Raw genomic sequence first — 17,327 nt, 5'->3', positions numbered from 1 at the left:
CGTCTTCGTTGTCATGGCGCCGGTACCTGCGCGATGTTGTTACTGGCTGCGTACCTCATGTGACCCACGCCATCGACGCACGGATGTGCGCTCTTGGGTGAGTGTTACGAGGTTGACGCGCAGTCTGTGACGTCAGTGAGGCCCTCTGGCAGCTCATTGGCTAGAGACACGTGCGCCTCCGGGCGCCATGGCGACGTATGATACTTCCGGGTTTTAGATGGGTTGAGACGCGACTGCGCATTACAGATAAGGGAACGCCGAGGAGAACTACACGAGTTCGTTGGACATGTCGTTAGCTGTGAGTTAAAGTATGAACATGTGTATCCTATTGTGTAGTGATCTGCACTAATGATGTAACGGGGTGTGTATTTTATATGAGGGGGGTATATATATGCCTATCAGATTTTGTGTCATTAGGCTTGACAAAGACTGTTACACAGTCGAAACGTTCGTTGCCATCTGTGTCTGGAGGTACGATTAAAGTATTTTTGATATTGCGGAATGCTGCCGAAGCCATCTTCTTTTCTACACGTATACGATTTGGCCTGATGGATCAAGGGCCTACGGTTAGGCTGCTGCATTGACATAGACGCATTATCCTGAGACCGCACAGTGCTGCTTCTACACTACTATTTGTCTCAGCACTCCATGTGCTGTCCGCATCAGTTGCTCCGTTCCGTGGCCCCGCAAAAATTATGAGTCTAGTCCTATTCTTGTCTGTTTAGCGGACAAGAATAGGCATTTCTATAAAGGGCCGTCCGTTCCGTTCCGCAAATTGCGGAAGGCACACAGGCGGCATCCGTGTTTTGCGCATCCCCAATTTGCGGACAGCAAAATACAGTACGTTCGTGTGAAGAAGCCTTAAGGCTGAGTTCATACTTGAGTTATTTGGTCAGTTTTGGCCCCGTGACAGCCCAAATAAGTGAAGTGTGCAGTGATTCTAAGAGCGACGCCTGTCATCTACATGTCATACTGACTCACAGTATTATTTCACTACCACAGCAGACTCCCTATGCGTGTTACTGCAAGGCACAATGTTCTACACCCCTATAAAGGCTCTCTGCAGCCAAGAAATAGCCGTTTTTAACGCAATTCACCGCAAATATATTCGGATTGAACCGATTTTTTTCCCAAAAACTAGGCAAGCTGGCAAATCGAATTTTTGAAAAATGTTCTCATCTCTACTTCTTAGGCTACATGCACACGACCATGGTGTGTTTTGTGGTCCGCAAATCGCGGATCCGCAAAACACGGATGGCATCCGTGCGCGTTCCGCAATTTGCGGAGCGGCACGGACAGCCTTTAATATAACTGCCTATTCTTATCCGCAAAGCGCGGACAAGAATAGGACAGGTTATATTTTTTTTTGCGGGGCCACGGAACGAAGCAACGGATGCGGACAGCACACGAAGTGCTGTCCGCATCTTTTGCGGCCCCATTAAAGTGAATGGGTCCGCATCTGAGCCGCCAAAACTGCGGCTCGGATGTGGACCTAAGCAACGGCCGTGTGCATGAGGCCTTACAGTAATATATCTTCAGTATTACCATAGGAGAATTTATAAATAGCTAGTTTCCTTTAGTAACATTATTATTATTATCTGAGCAGACTTATAATTTCTTTATTTTTAGCCTCTTCCACAACAAAGTCTGTGTAATTTGTACTCCAGGATTTTATTAGTGCCAGGGGTATGATGTAGTTAATTGGCTACTTCTGGTTCTATGGGCAGCTTTGTGACTTCTGGCTGTTTATAGCCCACCTGTAGAGATCCAGTGCCGATTATTTATGAACCTGTCATGATGGTGCTAGGAAGTATCATTTAGTTTATGATCACTGTGTAAGTATAGTTAAGTAGTATTGGTGATGCATTGAAATAAATGCAATAGTCATCCTATAGGTAATAGTACACGGAAAACAACCAGGACACACCGAAATCAAGCAACGATTAAAAAGAGGATGTCCAGCACTTAAAGGGTACCTAAACCGTGGAAGGTGCAGCAACGCTTCTCAGGCTAATCTGCACCTTCTGCTTGCATCAGCTCTGCTCTTTCTATGGATCTGTACTCCACATATTGCAAAAGCAGAGCAGATGCAAGCGAATGGGCAGATCACTCTGCAAAGTATCGGTGCATTGACCGTGCTTTGTGTGAAGGTTTTGGGACTCTTTTTTTGATAGCATTTAGGTGAAATGGGAGTATAGAAAGCGATGGCATGAATGTTTCTAGCTTTTTTGAATGCAGTTAAAGTGGTTGCCTGTTTTCCTATATTGATGACATATCCAAAGGGTAGGTTATTAATATCAGATCGTCTGGAGTCAGATCCCTGCCGAACAGCTGTTTGAAGAGAATGCCGGACTCCTGCAAGTGCTGCATTCCCTTCACTCTTTACCTGCTCGCCATAGGCATCACAGTGGTGAGCGGGTGTAATTACAGAAGTGCTGTGTTCCCTTCAAACAGCTGATTGTTGGGGGTGGCGGAAGTTGGACCTCCAATGATCTGATCCTGAGAATAGGCTATAGATATAGGAAATCAGATAACACCTTTATTACTGCAAGAAATGCAAGCCAGTAAAGTTGGCTGCTAGTTGAAGCAGAACACACTGACAGAGGGGTAGCTGTAACCTGCACACATCTCCACGCTTTTAGCCCTGACCACTACGGACCCATAATCCATACATCCCCTATTTTGGCATGGAACATCATTTAAAAAAGTATTTTAGTTGCACGTTGTGCTATTAAAAAACTATGAAAAATATGTGAAAACAGACTTTGTTTCCCTTTTACATTTACCCAGGTATAAAACAAATAAAAGGAAACAAACAAAAAATTACTTAACAATAATGCCCCATATATCTCCAAAAAATACACATCACTTATTTACCTAAGCGAACAGAAAAAATAAGTTATGGCTTGCAAAGATCCATGTCTTAAAAAAACTGAAAATGCCCCTGTGTTATAAATTGTAAGTGAAAGGCAAAGGGTGTTTACACTGTGAGATCAGCCAAGATTCTGAAGAATAGTTGTGTCAACTTGTTATTAGCTGAAGGGGAGGCATACATGTGGCACTCTAGTGCATTAGTCCAATGCTCTATGGTGAGAGAGGACATGAAAGCCCTCCATGTTGTGAATGGAAATTTTAAAAACCTCACAAAACACATGTCAATTTCTGATGCCGCCAAAATGTGTCCAAAACGTGAAAAACATTTAAATGGGCTGATTTGGAGGTGAAGGTTGTGCATATGGCCATTTCTAGTCTAGTGGTTAGAGGCTGTGAGTATTAACGTGGAGATCTGCAGAAACATTTTAACATAGAGTTAACTACATACGATACAGTGTAAGGCCTCATGCACACGAACGTTGTTTGTTTCCGTGTCCGTTCCGTTTTTTTTTGCAGATAGGATGCGGACCCATTCATTTCAATGGGTCCGCAAAAAATGCGGACAGCACACCATGTCCGTTCCGTAGCCCCGCAAAAAAAATAGTGCATGTCCTATTTTTTTCTAGTTTGCGGACAAGGATAGGCATTATTACAATGGATCCGCAAAAATAATGGATCCGCAAAAAATAAAGGAATGCCATACTGAACGTCATCTGTTTTTTTGGCGGATCCGCAATTTGCGGACTGCAAAACACAAACGGTCGTGTGCATGAGGCCTAAGAAATCTGCAATATTTTAAATGTGGATTTTATCACAAGGTAGATAACCCCTATTTGTCTTCATTCAAATCTGCAACATTAAAAAAGAAATCTTACTTGGGAATCCACAACCCATTGACAGGTCCCAGCTGTCATCGCCTCTTCTTAGTGAGAGCGACTAGAGCAATTAGTGCTTATTAATATATGCTACCAGTGCCCTGGATATCCAGAGTTGTCTTTTATGGGTTGCATCAGGAAATACAAAGCAGCGGCTGAACATACTCAGGATCATGCAGAAATTATGAAAATGCATTTATTAAGGCGTCTGAAATAAATTCTTTGATTGGAAATTGCCTGTAGGTACAGCCCCCCGAGGACTACTGCAGAGGTTAATTATTGCCCATAAAAAAGTAAAGTTAATGTTATCAAGTTAAATGTTGTGATTTATTGTGGAAGCATGAGCTTCTTTATGCACTGTATGATCCTAATAGTAATGTACTGCAATATAGGGTTAATATTGGCAGACTGTTAAGGTTGTCAGGGTAATGGACTTGGTCTGCCCCTTGGCTGGTGGAGGAGTATAGTCTGAGCAGAGTTAAAGGAAGGATGTGTATGTGAGAGAGTTCCTGCAAACAAGGATAAAATCCAAAGAACCTCTGTCTCTGAGACTACAGCTGCCAATGGAGCAACTCTACTACCAGATTACCCCAAAGAAATGAGACCATACTTTATAGAAGGTCCAGAACCAACCATATTGTAGAAGATAACGTCAGTAATATATTTAACCCCTTAAGGACTCAGCCCTATTTCACCTTAAGGACTTGGCCATTTTTTGCAAATCTGACCAGTGTCAATTTAAGTGCTGATAACTTTAGAACGCTTTGACTTACCCAGGCCGTTCTGAGATTGTTTTTTCGTCACATATTGTAATTTATGACACTGCTAAAATTGGGTCAAAAAAGTAAATTTTTTTGCATAAAAAAATACCATATTTACCAAAAATTTTGAAAAATTTGCAAATTTCAAAGTTTCAGTTTCTCTACTTCTGTAATACATAGTAATACCCCCAAAAATTGTGATGACTTTACATTCCCCATATGTCTACTTCATGTTTGTAGCATTTTGGGAATGATATTTTATTTTTTGGGGATGTTACAAGGCTTAGAAGTTTAGAAGCTAATTTTGAAATTTTTCCGAAATCTTCAAAATCCCACTTTTTATGGACCAGTTCAGGTTTGAAGTCACTTTGTGAGGCTTACATAATAGAAACCACCCACAAAACTCAAAATGGGTTGCCCTGATTCTGTAGTTTGCAGAAACACCCCATATATGGTCGTAAACTACTGTCTGACCCAAACGGGAGGACATAGAAGGAAGGGAAAGCCATATGGGTTTTGCAAGGCAGATTTTGCAGGACTGGTTTTGTTTATACCATGTCCCATTTCAAGCCCCCCCCCTTGCACCCCATGAATAGAAATTTCTGAAAAGTAACTCCATCTAAGAAAGTACACCCCTCAAGGTATTCAAAAGTGTGTTTACCAACTCTGTTAACCCTTTAGGTGTTCCACAAGAGTTAATGGCAGATGGAGAAACAATTTAGAAATTTCTTTTTTTTGGAAAATTTTCAATTTTAACCCAGCAATAAAGTAAGGGTTAACAGCCAAACAAAACTCAATATGGGTTGCCCCGATTCTGTAGTTTGCAAAAACACCCCATATGTGGTCGTAAACTACTGTTTGGCCAAACGGGAGCAGATAGAAGGAGAGGAACACCATATGGGTTTTGCAAGGCAGATTTTGCAGGACTGGTTTTGTTTATACCATGTCACATTTCAAGCCCCCCTTTGCACCCCTAGAATAGAAATTTCAAAAAAGTGACTCCATCTAAGAAAGTACACCCCTCAAGGTATTCAAAACTGGGTTTACAAACTTTGTTAACCCTTTAGGTGTTCCACAAGAGTTAATGGCAGATGGAGAAACAATTTAGAAATTTCAATTTTTTGGAAAATTTGCCATTTTAACCCATTTTTTCCAGCAATAAAGTAAGGGTTAACAGCCAAACAAAACTCAATATGGGTTGCCCTGATTCTGTAGTTTTCAAAAACACCCCATATGTGGTCGTAAACTACTGTTTGGCCAAACGGGAGCACATAAAAAGAAGGGAACGCCATATGGGTTTTGGAAGGCAGATTTTGCAGGACTGGTTTTGTTTATACCATGTCCCATTTGAAGCCCCCCGTTGCACCCCTAGAATAGAAATTTTCAAAAAAGTGACTCCATCTAAGAAAGTACACCCCTCAAGGTATTCAAAACTGGGTTTACAAACTTTGTTAACCCTTTAGGTGTTCCACAAGAGTTAATGGCAGATGGAGAAACAATTTAGAAATTTATATTTTTTGGAAAATTTTCAGTTTTAACCCTTACTTTATTACTGAAAAAAATGGGTTAACAGCCAAACAAAACTCAAAATGGGTTTCCCTGATTCTGTAGTTTGCAAAAACACTCCATATGTGGTCGTAAACTACTATTTGGCTAAACGGCAGGACATAGAAGAAGGGGAACGCCATATGGTTTTTGGAAGGCAGATTTTGCTGGACAGGTTTATTTACACCATGTACCCTTTCAAGCCCCCCTGATGCACCCCTAGAGTAGAAACTCCATAAAAGTGACCCCATCTAGGAAACTACGGGATAAGGTGGTTGTTGTTTTGGGACTATTTTAGGGGTAAATATGATTTTTGGTTGCTCTATAATACACTTTTTTTAGGCAAGGTAACAAAAAATGTAAATTCTAAAATTGTTTCTACCTTCGCTATTTAGTTTTGTGGAACACCTAAAGGGTTAACAAAGTTTGTAAAGTAACTTTTGAATACCTTGAGGGGTGTAGTTTCTTAGATGGGGTCACTTTTTTGGAGTTTCTAGTCTAGGCTACATCAGGGGGGCTTCTAATGGGACATGGTGTAAAAAAAACCTGTCCATCAAAATCTGCCTTCCAGAAACCATATGGAGTTCCCTTCGTTCTATGCCCTGCCGTGTGGCTATATAGCCATTTACGACCACATATGGGGTGTTTCTGCAAACTACAGAATCAGGGCCATAAATATTGAGTTTTGTTTGGCTGTTAACCCTTGCTTTATTACCGGAAAAAAAGGATTCAAATGGAAATTTTGCCCAAAAATTGGTGTTTTGGCACCGTTATTATTTTATATTTTTAACGCTGTTTATCCGAGGGGTTTGTTCAAATGTTATTTTTATAGGGCAGATTCTTACGAACGCGGCGATACCTAATATGTCTACATTTTAGACTTTATTTAGATTTTACACTACATTATCATTTTAGGAACCAAAAAAAATTATTTTAGTATCTCCATAGCCTGGGAGCTAAATTATTTTTTTTTTTGTTGGGCGACTATCTAATGTAGGGGCTCATTTTTTGCGGGATGAGATGGCGGTTTTATTGGCACTAATTGGGGATGCATTGCATATGACATTTTGTTAGGTGACAAAAAAATGGAATTTTTTACACGTTTTTTTTTTTTTTTTTAACGCTGTTCATCCGGGGGGGGGGGGGGGGGGGGGGGGGGGGGGGATGGCTTAAATGTTATTTTTATAGAGACGATTTTTACGGACGCGACGATGCCCAATATGTATGGCTCTCAGACTTTGGAGACACTAAGCAGGCATCCTAAAACTGCGGCCCTCCAGATGTTGTAAAACTACAATTCCCACCATGCCCTGCTGATGGCTGTAGGTTGTCTGGGCATGCTGGGAGTTATAGTTTTACAACATCTGGAGGGCCGCAGTTTGAGGTTGCCTGCACTAAAACTAATATTTTTTTGGAAAAAAAAAATTGTTTCCGTGTCTCCAAAGTCTGAGAGCCATAGTTTTTTATGTTCTCTAGGGGATTGTTAGGGATTATAAAAATGTAGTACTCCATGGAAGTGTGATACTCCCTGAAGCAATCGATAACGCAGAGGCCCGGATGATCGGGGCAAGTGTCACATTGAGTGGTGGTGTCCGTATCCCCCTCTTGTGACACACTCTGCATCTTTTTTGGGTTCGTCCCTTCTTTCCAGTATGGGGGACCACACCTGGAAAATGTTGGCCAGGGACGATCCGGGCGCCTCCAATTCCCGAGGTACTCCGGCCTGCTCTTTCCCGGTCCGAAAAGATCAGGTCTTTGAGGACTGCCTCATAGAATTGGAGGAATGTCCCTGTGCTGCCAGCGCTTCGGGAGAGTACAAAAGAGTTGTACAAGGCAACCTGTACCAAGTAGACCGCAACTTTTTTGTACCATGCCCAGGTTTTCCGCATGGCATTATATGGCTTGAGGACTTGATCAGAGAGATCAACTCCTCCCATATACCGATTGTAGTTGACGATACAATCGGGCTTGAGGACCGTTGCCGCGGTACCTCACACAGGGACAGGGGTGGTACTGTTACCGTGGATTGTGGACAGTACAAGGACATCCCTCTTGTCCTTATACCTGACCAGCAACAGGTTTCCACTGGTAAGGGCACGGGTTTCACCCCTGGTGATAGGTACCTGGAGGGGGTGGGCAGGGAGGCCGCGTTGATTTTTCCGCACGGTCCCACAAGCGAACGTGGATCTGGCGGCAAGGGACCTGAACAAGGGAATGCTGGTATAAAAGTTGTCCACGTACAAGTGGTAACCCTTATCCAGCAGTGGGTACATAAGGTCCCACACGAGTTTCCCGCTAACACCCAGAGTGGGGGGACATTCTGGGGGTTGAATACGGGAATCTCTCCCCTCGTACACACAAAATTTGTAAGTGTACCTTGAGGTACTCTCACAAATTTTGTATAGCTTCACGCCATACCTCGTCCGCTTTGTGGGAATGTATTGGCGGAAACTGAGTCTCCCCTTGAACGCAACGAGAGACTCATCAACCGCGACCTCCCTTCCAGGTACGTAGGCCTGCTCAAATTTGGCCCCGAAGTGATCGATGACCGGCGGTATCTTATACAGACGGTCATGGGCAGGATCACCTCGGGGGGGACATGCTGCATTATCTGAATAATGCAGACATTTCCGGATGGCCTCAAACCGGGGACGTGTCATGACCATACTGTAGAGTGGGGTCTGGTAGAGGACGTCCCCACTCCAGTATTGCCTGACACTGGGTTTTTGCACTAGACCCATATGCAGCACGAGGCCCCAAAATGTCCTCATCTCGGCTGCACTGACCGGTGTCCAGCCACCGGGTCTAGCCAAAAATGAGCCTGGGTGCTGAGCAACGAACTGTTGGGCGTACAGATTCGTCTGCTCCACCATCAGATTCACAAATGGGCTACTGAAAAAAAAACTTAAAAAGTCCATTTCAGTAAACCCCACTGTGGGAATCTGGATTCCTGGATTGCCAGCAAAATCCGGAATCTCGGGCTCAAAGTCCACTGGGGGACACCAGCTAAGTTCATCGGCAGGGGGCTCCAGTGGGCTGGTGCTGGACGGTGCTGCAGGGTGCTGCAGGGTGCTCGTGCAGAACAGGAAGAGGAGGGGAGAGAGGAGCGCAGGAAGTTTGAATCTCGCGCCTCTCTCCCCTGCACCAATCAGCACCCTGGACAGCGGCATTCAGCACCAGGGCCAGCACCGCCTCTCCAAATCTTCGGACTGTGATTGGTGGTGTATAATCACGCCACCGATCGCAGTCTTTTTCCGGTTCACCGGGTCACCGGAGACCCGAATGGACCGGAAACGCAGCAATCCGCAGGTCTGAATTGACCTGCGGTTTTCTGCGATCGCCGATACGGGGGGTCAAATGACCCCCCCCTGCGTTGTTACAGGATGCCGGCTGAATGTGGTGGGGGGGGGGGGGGGTTGAATAGGCGAAAACTGTATAATATGTGTTCTACCATCAATATAGCATTTTTTTGTGTTTAGTTTGAAAAACTGTATAAATCAGTGCAGGGCCGGTGCATTTTTTGCCAACACAAGCAAAGCTACATTTTGCCCCCCCCTCCTCGCAGCTCACCTGGCCCTGGTCCCGTCTGCAGCAGCTGGCTTATCCTCTGTGTGGTCCTGGTATCTTCTCTCTGCTTCAGACAATCGCTGGTTTTAGGACTGTATTTTTCGCCCTCTAAGACGCACCGGCCCATAAGATGCACCTAGGTTTTAGAAGAGGATACTAAGAAAAAAATGTTTTCCATTGCACTTCAGGTCAGATCAGCAATCAGACCCCCAATGCCTCAGATCAGCCCCCATGTCAGCCATCAGCTCCCATCCATCAGCCCCCATGTCAGTCATCGTGCCCCCATGTCAGCCATCGTGCCCCCATGTCAGCCATCATGCCCCCATGTCAGCCATCATGCCCCCATGTCAACCATCATCCGCCGCTCCTCACCACCAGCGCTCTCTCTCTTCTTCCTGGTTCTCGGCTGTTAGCCGTGAAGGCTGCGCACAGTGAGGTCACATGGTGCACAGCCCTCTACAGCAGACAGCCGAGCGGAGATCCAGGAAGCGGTGAGTACAGATCCTTCACTGGTTCCCGGTCCTCTGGTACTAATGAAGCACTTCATTAGTATTTGCCCCATAAGACCTAGGGGAGAAAAATACAGGGTATTTAAAAAAATTAAGTTTTATTTTTCCGCCCCCCTCGTCTCTGCGCCCTAAGGCAGCTGCTTGGTCTGCCTTATTATAGCGCCGGGTCTGAATCAGTGATCGATAACAAAATATTAGGGCTAAATCCATACGGTGTCAATTTTTTTTAATTTTTTTTTGGGGGGGGGGGGTTGTTAAATATATTCAAACCAGCATATATACGCGATTACTACACTAATTCACAGGGTAACACACAATATTATCTCTACGGAAGGGTTCCAAATGAAAGACCCAGAGCCAGAATGTGCTAGGCCACAGTTGTCCCTGATGGCTTTGGAAAGGTGCAAAATTATTGCTGAGGAGAAAGAGGATGAGATTTTGGGGTGGATGGCTCACTCCTCCTCTCAGTCATAGCAGGATAATGTGGAAGTGACTTTGGAGTCTGACACTGTGCTGTGGAGCCAGAGGTCACGGTGTTCCTCCTGCTCCTCCTCCTTGTAGCCCCAGGGAAGGCTTTCAGTTGAGTCCTCTGAGTCTTCACTGCCACTTCCTAGTCGGGTGCCTTCCTTTTTCCTAAGAAGTGGCAAGAAAACCCCACCATAACCTACCGCAGATAGTCAAGAGAGTCTCCCTGTTGAAGACTTGTATGAGAGCAGTTAGTGTTTGTACTGCCCTGAGGAGGAGGTGAAGAAGGAGGCTGCAGACCCCAGGTATAGCTGTGTTGGTGGTGGTAGTAGTGGCACCCATAGATGTCGTATTGGTGTTAGGGACAGCAACAGTGGCAGCTGGGGAAATGCAGAGCAGAGGAGGTGGGCCAAAGAACCCACCATGATATTCCACAGTCAGATAGAAGCGGGAGGGAGGATGAGGACTCTGATGACAATTCTGATGACAGTGCTGGACAGGACCTGGGAACTGGAAGGGGGTGCTGAGGAGGAGGCAATATCATCAGAGGAGGGTGATGGCAGCAGAAATAAAGAGCAGAGGCCACATACCTCCCAAAGAGCAGTCAGGGCAATGTCTGCTTTGGGATCTGGTGATACCACAAACGCTGTGGGTGGGGTAGGTCCAAAATGTGCCAGAGCAAAGCTGAGCTCAGCTGTCTCTACCTCTGCTGCGCAAGTATCTCCCGTCTGGCATTATTTTTGTGCAAGAGCAAAATAAGACGCGGGCAGGCAAACACAACCGTAGGCACCACAGCTCTATTGAACCACATGAAGCGGCATCATCCCATTCCGTCGGCAAGCAAAGGTGGCAGCCAGCTACCGCAAAAAGAGTCCCCTCCTTCTCCGGGTACCCCTTACGGCAGCAAGGCCACATCCATTCGCAGCACAGTGTCTTTCACATCATTATCATCCCTTTCTGCTTCTCGCGCTCAGACTCTGCCGCTCTATCGTCAGCCATCAACAACGGAATGCATGGCCAGGAAACAAATCTAAGTGCCCAGCAATCTGATGGTGCGCAAGCTTAATTCCCACCTGGCCAGTTGCTGCTGTACTATTAAGGCTACTTTCACACTAGTGGCAAGAAACTCCGGCAGGCTGTTCTGGTGGGTGAAAAGTCTGTCGGATCCGTGCTGCTGCTAGTGCACGCATGCCCCCGGACTACCGCTCTGGTATCTTGCTGGAGGATATCTAGCTGCCATTATTTCTCCCAAAAAGCCATCCCTGCCTTGTACTTTCACATGGTGGACAACATGGGCCACTACCTGCGAATCTCGCTGTGTGGCAAGATTTATGCCATGGTGGACACTTGAAGCAGCTCTTATGGGCAGAGACAAAGGCCAGGTCCTTTTGACCCCATGATTGTGTCAGTCTGGCTCCTATACCAGACACTTATCTGCCTCCTTTGCCTCCTCCTCCCAACAGAAGCAGTCCACAGGATCGCTCGCACTACTCCTCCTTCCAATCACATGTGTCAAGTGTTGCCACTCTGTGTTGGAGCTGATTGACCTGGGAGAGAGTAGCCAACCAAACTTGAACTAACCCGAATCTAGAGTGGTTCACATATTTCTACTTTGAACAATTTTTGATAGATCTCCCCCAGGGAGTACTACAAATACCATCATTGTTACTACCCATACACCGCTACTGAAAGGAGACTACAGTGTGATCTACTTTGGAACCGTGCCTTTTGCTACCATATATGATACTACTCCTATCCTCAAACCAGTAAAAAAAAGACTGTTCATTTCCACCAAAGGACCTAAAAATTGACTCCATCATCACTGCATCTGCTGCCTTACATTCAGACAAACTGTTCACTATCAAGTGCACCGCAACTGAGGGAAGAAAGGGTGTGCCCGCCAATCACTGCATGGTCCTAGAGTAGAGCAAGCACCAGAGTAGAGCAAGCTACTGTGAACTGTGAGTACTACTACCACCACTATAGCCACCACCACTTCTACCATCCTTGCCTCCCCTCTGGGTCGCTGCATAACCAGATTTTCTCTTTAAAGGAAATTCATTCCAGGTGATAAAAAAAAAACTTTAAAGGGCTTGTCAAGGATTTTGATATGGATTGCCATCAATCACATAAGTGGTGCTCAACACCCTGCACCCTGATTAGCTGTTCTTCAGTAGTTCCGGCCAGCGCTACACAACTCAGTCCATTGTATAGTGGACAGAGCTGATTACTGCTCTATTGACTTCAATGGGAACATTGCTGCAGTTACCAGCCACTATATAATGCTTGGAGCTGTGTATAGCTGGAGTTACATGATGATTGGTGGGGGAGCAGCATGTCAGACTCCTGCCGATCTGATATTGATAGATATCCTGAGGACAGACCATCAAAAATCCTGGAAAAACCCCTTCTCTATAGTTGTAGCAAGCACCAACTTGACTGTTATGAGACACTATGGAGTTTTTGTACCACGCTTATGCTATTTTCGTAGCATAGACTCATTTAACAATAGGATTCGGTGCCTTAAAAAAACTGATTTACTGTGTCTGGCATTCATTTGCCGCTTGCCTTATCTGTATGTTCAGGATTTTTATGCAGTTTTTGAAGCCAAAGCTAGAACAGATAATAAAAGGAGAAAATGTATAAAGGAAAGGCAGTCTTCTCCTTTTATGAATCCTCTCCTGGCTTTGGCTTTAAAAACTGTTTAAAAAATAAATAAAACTATGAAGTTAAGTTTAGAGTATATCTCCTTCTGGAAGCAGTATAGCAATAAAACTCATTTTACATAAAGGTAAATTAGTAAAAATGGGTTGTAAGATGCCCACGGATAGTTCTCAGTAGCCTCTGTCTATAAGAAATGCATTATTTTGAATTCCCTATACATATTCTGCATGAATTGTAACTCAGAAATCTAAGCTAATGTTGCCTACTTCAACATATTATGACTTATTGACCACTGGACTGATCCTGAGAATGGACCAGCACTCAGCAAGCCTCATAATTCCTATTACTTTCGATGGAGAGAGACTAGGGGTACTGTCCTTGCTTTAAAAATAGGTTTCTTTACATTAACCTAGGGTCCACTCCACTACGAGCTTAACTAAGATTGACCTGTTCTAGAAACTGATATTGGTCCAAATGGTAAGGACATGTCAACCGCTCATAAACATTGTGGTGGGAAAACCCCTATAAAAATATATTGAGAAACCAAAATATGTTGTCTGCAGAAGTATCCAAGAAATGCAGGATGCTGACTGTGAATAAGCCATTGATTTCAGTTCTGATGACAGTGACAAAGTCTGTAATTAGCTGAACTGTCCTTCCCCGGGTCAGGATCGATAGTACTGTGCCAGATTAACCTATTGTGGCCCACAGAGAGGTGCAGATCATAGGTTAAGGTAAAATAACCTACTGTTACAGCAGGAACTGAATCATTAGTGTAATAAATGTACAGTAGTTTGAAAAAATATATATATTTTAATTTTTTCTCTAGATTTATACATTTTGGTGGAAAGGGGGACCCCCAACCAAAGCAGAACATTAGACTTGACCTATCTGTCCCTTTTTGGAAAGTCTGTATTCTCTTTACCTAGTAAATGTGATCACTTAACCAAAAAAAACACCAGGAAACAGTTTTAAAACAGCACTACAAAAAAAAAATCCAGCATTTTCAGGACATTTTTTAATTTTCCATGTAACATCTGTAAAAAAAAAAAAAACAGGGCATAAAAAAAAAAAACATAGCTGGAGCTAAACGTTTTAGGCCATGCCCCTTTGGCAAACGACACCCACCTTTGCAACTTTTGCCAAGTACAGCATTGAAAGTGGACTTTATTTTTGCAAAATTTGTCACTTTTTTTGTGCAAATTGCAACTGAATAGGGCTCAGTTTTTGTGGTGTGGAGTGACGTAATATATATATATTTATGGTCAGGGCTAGGAGTGAAGTCGGCGTACGCAGAGATCCCTGCCCTGAACATAGTGGCTGAATTGTGCCAGGAGCCATAGGCGCGGGTACACTAAAAAAGGGGGATACCCAATGAAGAAGCTGGAAAAGAAGGGGCGGGCGGGAGGGAGGGGCGCGATGATCGGGCGTCTGGCTGACCGCTGGCGAGAGGTATAAGTAGCCAGACGCCCCTCCCACAAATACAGGCTGAAATCAGCCTTGCCTATTTATGGTCAGGGCTAGGAGTGAAGTCGGCGTACGCAGAGATCCCTGCCCTGAACATAGTGGCTGAATTGTGCCGGGAGCCACGGGCGCAGGTACACCAAAAAAGGGTGAAAAAACAACAGTTAGGTGCAAAACTTTATTGAGAACATTTACAAGGCCAAGGTACAAAAGGCTTGAGATATTTCTGATTGAGGATTCGGTATATATCTGGCGAAACAGGAGGACCGCCATCGCCCCCTGGACTGAATGACATGAGCTGGCACCTGATGCCATGCTGCTGAAGCCGCCCTTATGCGGAATGAATGTCCCGAAATAACCTTGGGGTCATAACCTAAACCCTGGGCGAGAGCACGGATGTAGGAAATGAAATGCGAGGTAGTGAGAGGTTTGCCTGCGAATGGCAGAAGCGGGCTGTCTGGCGGCAAAGCCTGAATGTGTGAAAGCAATTGATGAAGTACCCTAACCGGGCACCAATTGTTCAAAGTCGGGTAGAATTTGACCTCTGTAGGCGGACCGGACAGATTAGTTTTGGTGGAAGGTAGTAGCAGGGTAAAATGGTCATTGCCCCATGATAAATGTTGCTTTAGAGGATAGCCTTGATGATTTGGGCCGGCTGAAACTTCCCCGGGCCTAAGAAACCCATAAAAACTGAGGTACATGGCAGCTTTCAGGATCAGGCTAGTGGAGGGCCCAAAAGGATTACCATCTAAAGACGAGGAGAGTTCTCTAAACAATTCGCTGGACACTGGTTGCCTACGGCTCACAGACTCCTTACCTTCCTTTTAAATACCCCGGAGGGTAGCTTTAATAGCCTGAATGGAGAAAAAGGACCTGCTGTGTGGATTAGACAGCATGAAATGATGTTGTAGACCGGCTAAATAAAGTTTGATGGTATAATGCGACAGAGATAGTTGTGAGTGACAATAAGCTAAGAAAGCCATGATATAGGAGGTTTCGTTATGATGACCCCTCGGATAGATCTTTGTGAACTTATCAAAGGCTCTCAACCCGGCTTGATAATTCCTGTCCGTATTGCGTGATAGTGATTTCTTAACCAGATTCTTGGCCTCATCTATGAGGGAATCTACTCCAGAGTGAGTGCGCTGAATAGAGGAACGGGCATACCTGACTGATCCGCGTCGGGCATTTCCTGAAAAAAAAATGGAAAATTAAAAAGGGAAAGAGCATCTGCGGCCCTATTCTGCTCGCCTGAAATGTGAACACATCGCATATGAAAATTGTGGAAGAGGGATAGCCAAACCAATTTGCGCAACAAAGCCATGATTTTGAAGGATTTGGCCCTGCCTTTGTTGACAATGTCCACCAGGGTCTGACTATCTGTAACGAACATCACAGAGGAGTTGGCCCAATGGTGACCCCAAACCTGAGCTGTCGCCACAATGGGATACAGTTCCAGAAGGGGAGAGGATTTGAGCGCCGCTGAATCTGAAGCTAATTCCGGTGGCCATCCGGCAGCCAGCCAGTGAGACCTAAAAATGGCGGCGAACCCGTAGGAACCCGCGGCTTCAGAAAATACAATGGGGGAAGAGGAATCCCATTGTGGAACGAACAAAGATATGCCGTTCCCGGCGGAGAGAAAAGTGTTCCATATGACGAGGTCAGTAATGGCCTGACTGTCCAGATGGACGACGGAATCCTGCTCTGGGGCAGAGGGCAGAAGTCGTAACAACCTAGAAAGAAAGGCCCTGCCCTGAGGCATAATTCTGGTAGCGAAGTTTAGCATCCCCAGCAAGGATTGCAGTTCCACCTTGGTCAGGGAGTGGGACCGGACCGCCTGGAAGATGGCAGAGCGGATCCTGAGCAATTTCTCGCTGGGAAGGCTAGCCTCCATCTTAATGGTATCTGCCGAGCCCGGAGATTGCGGCGAGGCCGCTGGCCTGGTTTCCAATACTGCCACCCTAGACTGAATGTCCGCAACCGAGCTAGTGAGACTACTGATGGAGGTCTGGATCTGTGCTAATGCATGCTGAATTGAGCTGAGATTGGACTGCTCAGCTGTCGGACCCGGGGCCGTCATCAGTAGACGGTATAAATCAGCTTGTGGGCGGACGCGGGATGCCGAATCCCCCGGCGATTAAGCTCGGCAATCAGCCTAGGCACAGTCCAACTTTTCAAAGATGAGCTGCTGTTGTGGCCTGAGACGGAAGTTCCTGGCATGGAGATGATTTCTTCCATATCGGAAACATGGGACATGCTTGACCTGAGAACGAAAAGGCAAATTATTGCAACCAGAGCAACGGCAAAAGGAACAGACGAATGCGGAGAAGGCGACCGAGAAGAAGGTGAGAGGCTGGAGGAGTGTGAAAGTGACCATCGGATGAACAGCCTACCTGGCGTGACACAAAATGGAGTTGGAAGCACGGCTTCGAAACGCCAAAGAGTAAACGTCGAAACTAATGAAAAAGACGACCCTGAGTATCGAATCCGACGGCTGACCCCACCCCAGCAACCATCTCTAACCAGACTTACCTGAAAGCGCCTTGGGATTTTGCCTGAGCGATTTATGAAAGAAGAAAACAATTTCTGTCCAATCTAAGGAA

This window comes from Bufo bufo, chromosome 4 (assembly GCF_905171765.1).
Source record: "Bufo bufo chromosome 4, aBufBuf1.1, whole genome shotgun sequence".
Lineage (NCBI taxonomy): Eukaryota > Metazoa > Chordata > Amphibia > Anura > Bufonidae > Bufo > Bufo bufo.
This window is presented reverse-complemented; position numbering follows the sequence as displayed.